Consider the following 6,433-nt stretch of genomic DNA (forward strand, 5'->3'; position numbering starts at 1 on the left):
ACAACGAGCTTAACTCTAATAAAAACCCATCTCCACCGGATCAAGTGGAAGAACAATTTTATAAAGTGGCACCACGGCATGAAAGGATACTCAGAGACTACGCAAGGCCAGACCACTTTGAAGGAGAATCAAGTGTAAGGAGGCCACCTATAGCTGCAAACAATTTTGAAATCCACACAGGCTTGATTCAAACTATTCAGCAATCATGTCAGTTTACTGGTGATGTAAATGAAGACCCCCATGCCCATCTAAATGATTATCTTGAATTAATCGATACTTGCAGGTACAATGGTGTCGCGGCTGACTCTATCAGGTTGCGACTTTTCCCTTTTTCATTAAAAGGGGAAGCCAAAACATGGTTGCGTAGCTTGCCAAGAGTTCCATTACTACATGGGGCCAAATGACCCAGAAATTTCTTAACAAGTATTTTTCACTGCGAAAACAATTAAAATGAAGCAAGAAATTAATAATTTTTTGTAAATGGATATTGAATCTATATATCAGGTGTGGGAAATACTAAGAGCAATGTTGCGAAAATGTCCATACCATGGAATACAAGATCCTGATATTTTGTTACATTTTTTATCATGGTCTTAAACCTTTTGCTAGAAATGTAACTGATGCAGCATTAGGAGGATCCATAATGGGAAAACCCATTTTACAGGCCATTCAATTTCTTAATGAAATCTCAGAAAATGTCGTTTAGTGGCCTTTAGACAGGATGATTATCAAGAAAACAGCGGGAGTAAATCAAGCTGAAGCACTAAATTCCTTGACACAACAAATTGTAGCTCTCACACAAAAAGTTGAGGCTATCCAGGTAAATGCTCACTCATCACCTCAACTTGAGAATTGTGATGTTTGTTGAGGTAATCATCCCAATCATGAATGTTAAGCTTTAGTACCAAATGAAGAACATGTAAGTATTATTGGTTATAGAAGTAATTACCCGTTTGGTAGTTCTGTGGCACAAAAACATCCAGGATTTCAATGGAGTACCCTAACGGTGCTGAAACTCCTCAAAGATTTTTTTAATCAAAAGCAGCAAGTACAAGGGCAGCCCGGTTTCCAGAATCAAAATAGAGGGAAGCAAAATTTTCAACAGTATCAACAACAACCACAAAGAACTCATCAGCCCGGCCTTGAATACATGATATACAAATATATTAAAGCTGCTGATGAGAAAATGGAAAGTCAAAATTTAGCCATCAGGAATTTAGAGATTCGTGTGAGCCAATTAGCCATCCTCATGTCTGGAAAGATTCAAGGAGCCTTACCAAGTAACATTGAGAAAAAACCAAAGGAACACCTCAAAGCCATCTTGTTGCACTCAGGTAAAGTCCTTGACGATCCATATGCGAATAAGCAAGGAAATCCATGAGATGTGGAGCAGGCAAGTGACAAGGAAAATATAGAACCTAAACTTTCAAAAGAACAAAAAGATAAAGGAAAGATAGTGCAAGAAAATGAATTGATGATAAATCCCCACTCTGTACCCCTCCCTTTTCCCTAATAGATGAAACGAGAAAAGTTCGACAAATAGTTTTCAAATTTCTTAGAAATTTTGAAACAACTTTATATTAACATACCTTTCATAGATGCCTTGACACAAATGCCTTCATATGCTAAATTTGTTAAAGAAATTTTGTCAAGTAAAAGAAAATTGGAAGAAGTTTCAGTGGTCAAACTTACAGAGAAATGTAGTGCTATACTTCAAAATAAGCTTTCACGAAAACTAGGTGATCCAGGTAGTTTTACAATTCCTTGTAACGTAGGAGGTGCTCATTTTGAAACAGCATTATGTGATTCAGGTGCTTCAATAAATCTAATGCATTTCTCAATTTTCATAAATTAGAACTTGGTGAATTGAAAGACACTGGTGTGTCACTTCAATTGGCTGATCAAAGTACTAAAAAATCGAAAGGAATGATTGAAAATGTTCTCGTTATATTTGAAAAATTTGTATTCCCAGAAGATTTTATAGTACTCGAAATGGAAAAGAACACAGAGGTTCCATTAATTTTAGGTAGACCGTTTCTCTCAATAGGAAGGTTAGTAATTGATGTCCAGCAAGGACAATTAATTTTGAGAGTTGACTAGCAAAAGAGTAATTTTTGACATGTAGAAAATAATGAAATTTCCCGAAGATGAGTCATCATCTTAATTCATGTTTTCAAATTGACTTACTCAATAATCTTGCAGAAGAATACAAAGATGATAAGTTTATTACTGCTTCATTGGAAATATGTTTAGCTAAGTCAGGCACCACAAATGATAATGATACCATAATCAGAGAAAAAGCCAAAACCCTGGAAAAAGAGTCAGAAAATGAGGAATTCTCTCTAGTAGAAGCACGATCAAAATTTTAACTCAAAACACTTCCTCCTCATTTGAAATATGTTTTTCTTGAACCTGAATTATTTACAGTAATTATCTCATTTCTCTGACAGTTGAATAGGAAAACAAACTGATTGGAGTATTGAGAGAACACGAAAAAGTCTTAGGGTTGACTATAGTTGACATAAAAGGAATTAGTCCAGATATTTGCATGAATAAGATCTTCATGGAGGATAACTACAAGCCAATAGTACAACCCCAAAGGAAACTGAATCCAGCAATGCAAGAAGTTGTCAAGAAGAAAGTGGTGTAACGACCTGCCTGGTTGTTATTGGGCCTTCCTCAGCCCGCATACGAAAACCAAGTGCATCGTCATAAGATTGGTCCACGGGGGAGTTTTAAGTGTAATATTTAAGAGTTTTAAGTGTAATATTTACTTGCAGTTGAATTAGATAAGAGTTAAAGAATTGTGGGACCAAGGGAAACTTCTTCGCTACAGCGGATGGGTGACCGCCAAAGTGAGTCCGCTGTAGCGAACGAGCAGTTCGCTGCAGCGGCGTATGCTAACCAGAACCCGCGTTTAATGGCCTTATTTTGGAATTTAAATCCTCTTGTCCACAAAAACCCTCTGCTAAGCCATCATTAGGGTATTCCCTGAGTAAAACACTTGGTGACTAGAGAAAAGTAGCCCTTCAAACATCCTTCGCGTTATCAACCTTAAAGATTTCTCTATCACGATTTTCGGCTCAAAGAATGGAGGATGGATATTCCATGAACGATCGTGAAATATGCTTGGAAATGATATAGGTTATGATTTATATGAGTTAGACTTTGATTAGTAAACCGTATATATGCTATAGAATTGATGGGAGAAAGCACGATTTAGGTCTTCAGACACGGAGTTCGGTTGGTTATTGCTTAGTTTAAGATAAACGTTGATTTATGTCGGCATCGTGCCATTAAGTGAATAAGTGAACAAAGATGCAAAGTGAAAAAGTGAACCAAGAAGCGTAGTTGATAGGCCCAAAAAGGGGAAGGAAACTAGGGAATAAAGTTTGTTATTGATCTGGTCAGAGGACGTAGCATATGCCATTCCCGAGTTGGCCATAATAGAGTCATGTTGTACTATGGGTAGAGGCGACCTATTGCTAAATTATAGGTGTCCTCATTGATATTCATGTTGTCATTATTCTATGTACTGAGCATGCGAAAATCGTCAGTATTTACTTTCTTGTTGATTCAGAGTGTTTCCTTAATTGTGTTATTAACGAGTCGAGTCTGAGTCTTGGCATGGCTGTCGTGTGATGACGTGTAGTCCTATTCTCGTGAAGCATCCACATTGTTAGAAGTTTGTTTTCTTGAGTCTCGATATGACTTGTGACATGGTGATTTATGTTCCCTGATATAGATTTATTGATTGTTCACATTCCTTAATTGATTGTGGAATGGAAATATATTGTGATGATAAAGATAATATAAATATGAAAAGGCACATTTGATAGGGGGTGAGGATGTGGACTAGTTATGGGCTCGTGATCCGAGGTCAGTTCCGGAGCGAGTGGTACATAGACATCATGGGTCCCCTGCAGGTCATGATTAATTGGGCAAACATTACCATTTAGCAAGTGTGTACGGATACGATACTAACATTGATTGTATTATACTTGTGTGTTCATAATTGTAATGTGGCCAAGCGGAGTTTGGTCTTATGACATATAGCCATGGTTTATCCTGGTAAGTACAATTGACTTTCTCATGATAGTGGAGATCAGGTGTTACAATTAACCTCATAGTCCATTGATAAATAAAGGAAGATAAGTTGACTTGACCCCATTAGTGTGGCTAAATGATTGAGAGTATGTTGATTTGTTATCATTGACTGCATTGTTTTACTTGTTCTTACTTGATACTTGATAAGTGGTTTGAGTCTGGTGTCCTCTGTGGGTTATGTGTTGATCGAGTCTAATCATTAAATTCCGAGTATGTTAAGAGAAAGGGGGAAAAGGAAAGAATTAGTGGGTCCACTGATTTTCGGTTGATGTAACGTTTCGCTTTTTGCGCGGCAGTTAAGGCATAAAAGGCTACTCCGAACTCGTTGGTGCTCTTTCGAACTTTGTTTTAAAAGAGTCGTCAGCTAATTATTAGGAAATTAGGAAAACCACTGGTAAAGGGTTTATTCAAATACAGTGAAAAATCCTTCGTAATCCAGAGTTCTAGGTAAGGGTTCTGGTGATCCACTGGGGAAGGTATTAGGCACCCCAGTATTAAGAATCTGTAGAATACGGTTGACTTTCAAGCCTCAATGTGGGATTATGTATGAACTGCTTATGTTTTGTTTTGTTTCCTGTATAAAAATACTATCATGGCATATCATTTTGGCTTTAACAGAGTTAAAAAAATATCCCCTTTAAGTAAGGGTACATTGAGTTCGGATTTAAAATATCTGGATAAAAATACTTTGTCCCTTTTACTTATAAGCATAGTATGCTGGATATATCCCATCAAAAACTAATGCCAGGTGTTTGTATGTAAGAAAAATATAAATGTAATGTATGTGTTCAACCTTTATTTAATTCGTACATTATCCACTTTTTATCTCTTCAGTCAACCATATCCTCAGAACTATTTTCCAAAACTCGGGATTTGAAGGAAATTCCACTTATTAGAATTCATTAAGTTGGGTTTAGCCCAAATGTCTCTTTTACTTTCTTTTCTCAGATTTCTCAAATTAAAATACACTTTTAAAGATGTATTCAGAAATAATCAACTTTTTGCAAGATTTAAGAAGTATTTTAATCATTTTTTTTAAAGAGATCCAGAGCTTCAAGCAATGAATCAACCAGAAAAATATATTAATATAAATCAAGATATTAATACTTACTGTTGGTCCTTACTTTCTAATGTTGCTTGGCATGGTAACGAGTTAGGAGCATGTTAAGTCAAACGGTTTAATTATGAGTAGGATATAAAGAGGTGTTACGACTGAACCCATCTGTCTATTCTGTTTGATTTTATATCGTGTTGCATGAACTAAACTTAGTCGACCTATGATGCTTACCAGTCGTATGGTGTACTGATACTACTGTTGCTACATCTTTCGGGGTGTAAATGTGTTTTAGGTGTTTGCTTGAAGGTTTCATTAGTGCAGCAGCGGATGTCTTCCTACAGCTTCTGTACATGTCATACCGAAGGTGGAAGATGTGTCTTTTATTTGTTATCCCTCTGTAATTTAGAAGCTCTTGTACCCTTCTAGACTAGATCCTTAGGAAAGTTGAAGTGTTTTTAAAGAATTAAAAAATGTCTTTGAAATGTTTATTTAACTTATTATTGTTGGTTACATTACTTTCAAAACAACTTTACGAAGGGGGTTTGGTTGGTAAGGGTTCGCCTATCAGGTAGCAATAAGGTAGGTGCCCGCACGATCCGTAATTTGGATCGTGACAGTTGGTGTCAGAGCCTAGTTTACCGGTCTCACGAGTACAAGAGAAAAGTCTAGTAGAGTCTCATGGAGTGGTACGATGGCGTCCGTACCCATCCTTGAGAGGCTATGGGGCATCTAGGAAACTTCCTTTCTTTCTTTCTCATCATTTTATCTCAGTCAGTTTCACCTCTAAGTTGAATCCAATTGGTATCTCGACGAGTCTAATCGGTATCTGGTCGATTCCAATTGGTATCTGGTGGTGCCGTTCTATCGATGATCTGTGAAGTATGTGTGTGTGTGTGTGTGTTACAGTTGTTTAAAAGGAGTTCCCTGTGTTGTACTACCCTGTTGGGTGGTAGAAAAATGCTCACTGGCCCAGAAACCTTCACCACAGCAGTTCATTCACCGCCATAGCGGGTTCGCCATAACGGACCTTTACGATTTTGGATTCCCCATATATGCTAAGCCCTCCTAACCATAACGGATCCACTATAGTAGAAAACACACACCGCTACAGCGGTCAAAAAATCTAGTGACCAAATTTCCCTATTTCATAATTTCTCAACTTGTGTAATTCATCCAAAACTCGAAGAAAAATCAGAAATTTCCTAACACAACAAATTTATAGAGGCACCTAGCCCAACGAATGCAAGGGCCATTAAGTACCAAACATCG

This window comes from Lycium barbarum, chromosome 9 (genome assembly GCF_019175385.1).
Source record: "Lycium barbarum isolate Lr01 chromosome 9, ASM1917538v2, whole genome shotgun sequence".
NCBI lineage: Eukaryota > Viridiplantae > Streptophyta > Magnoliopsida > Solanales > Solanaceae > Lycium > Lycium barbarum.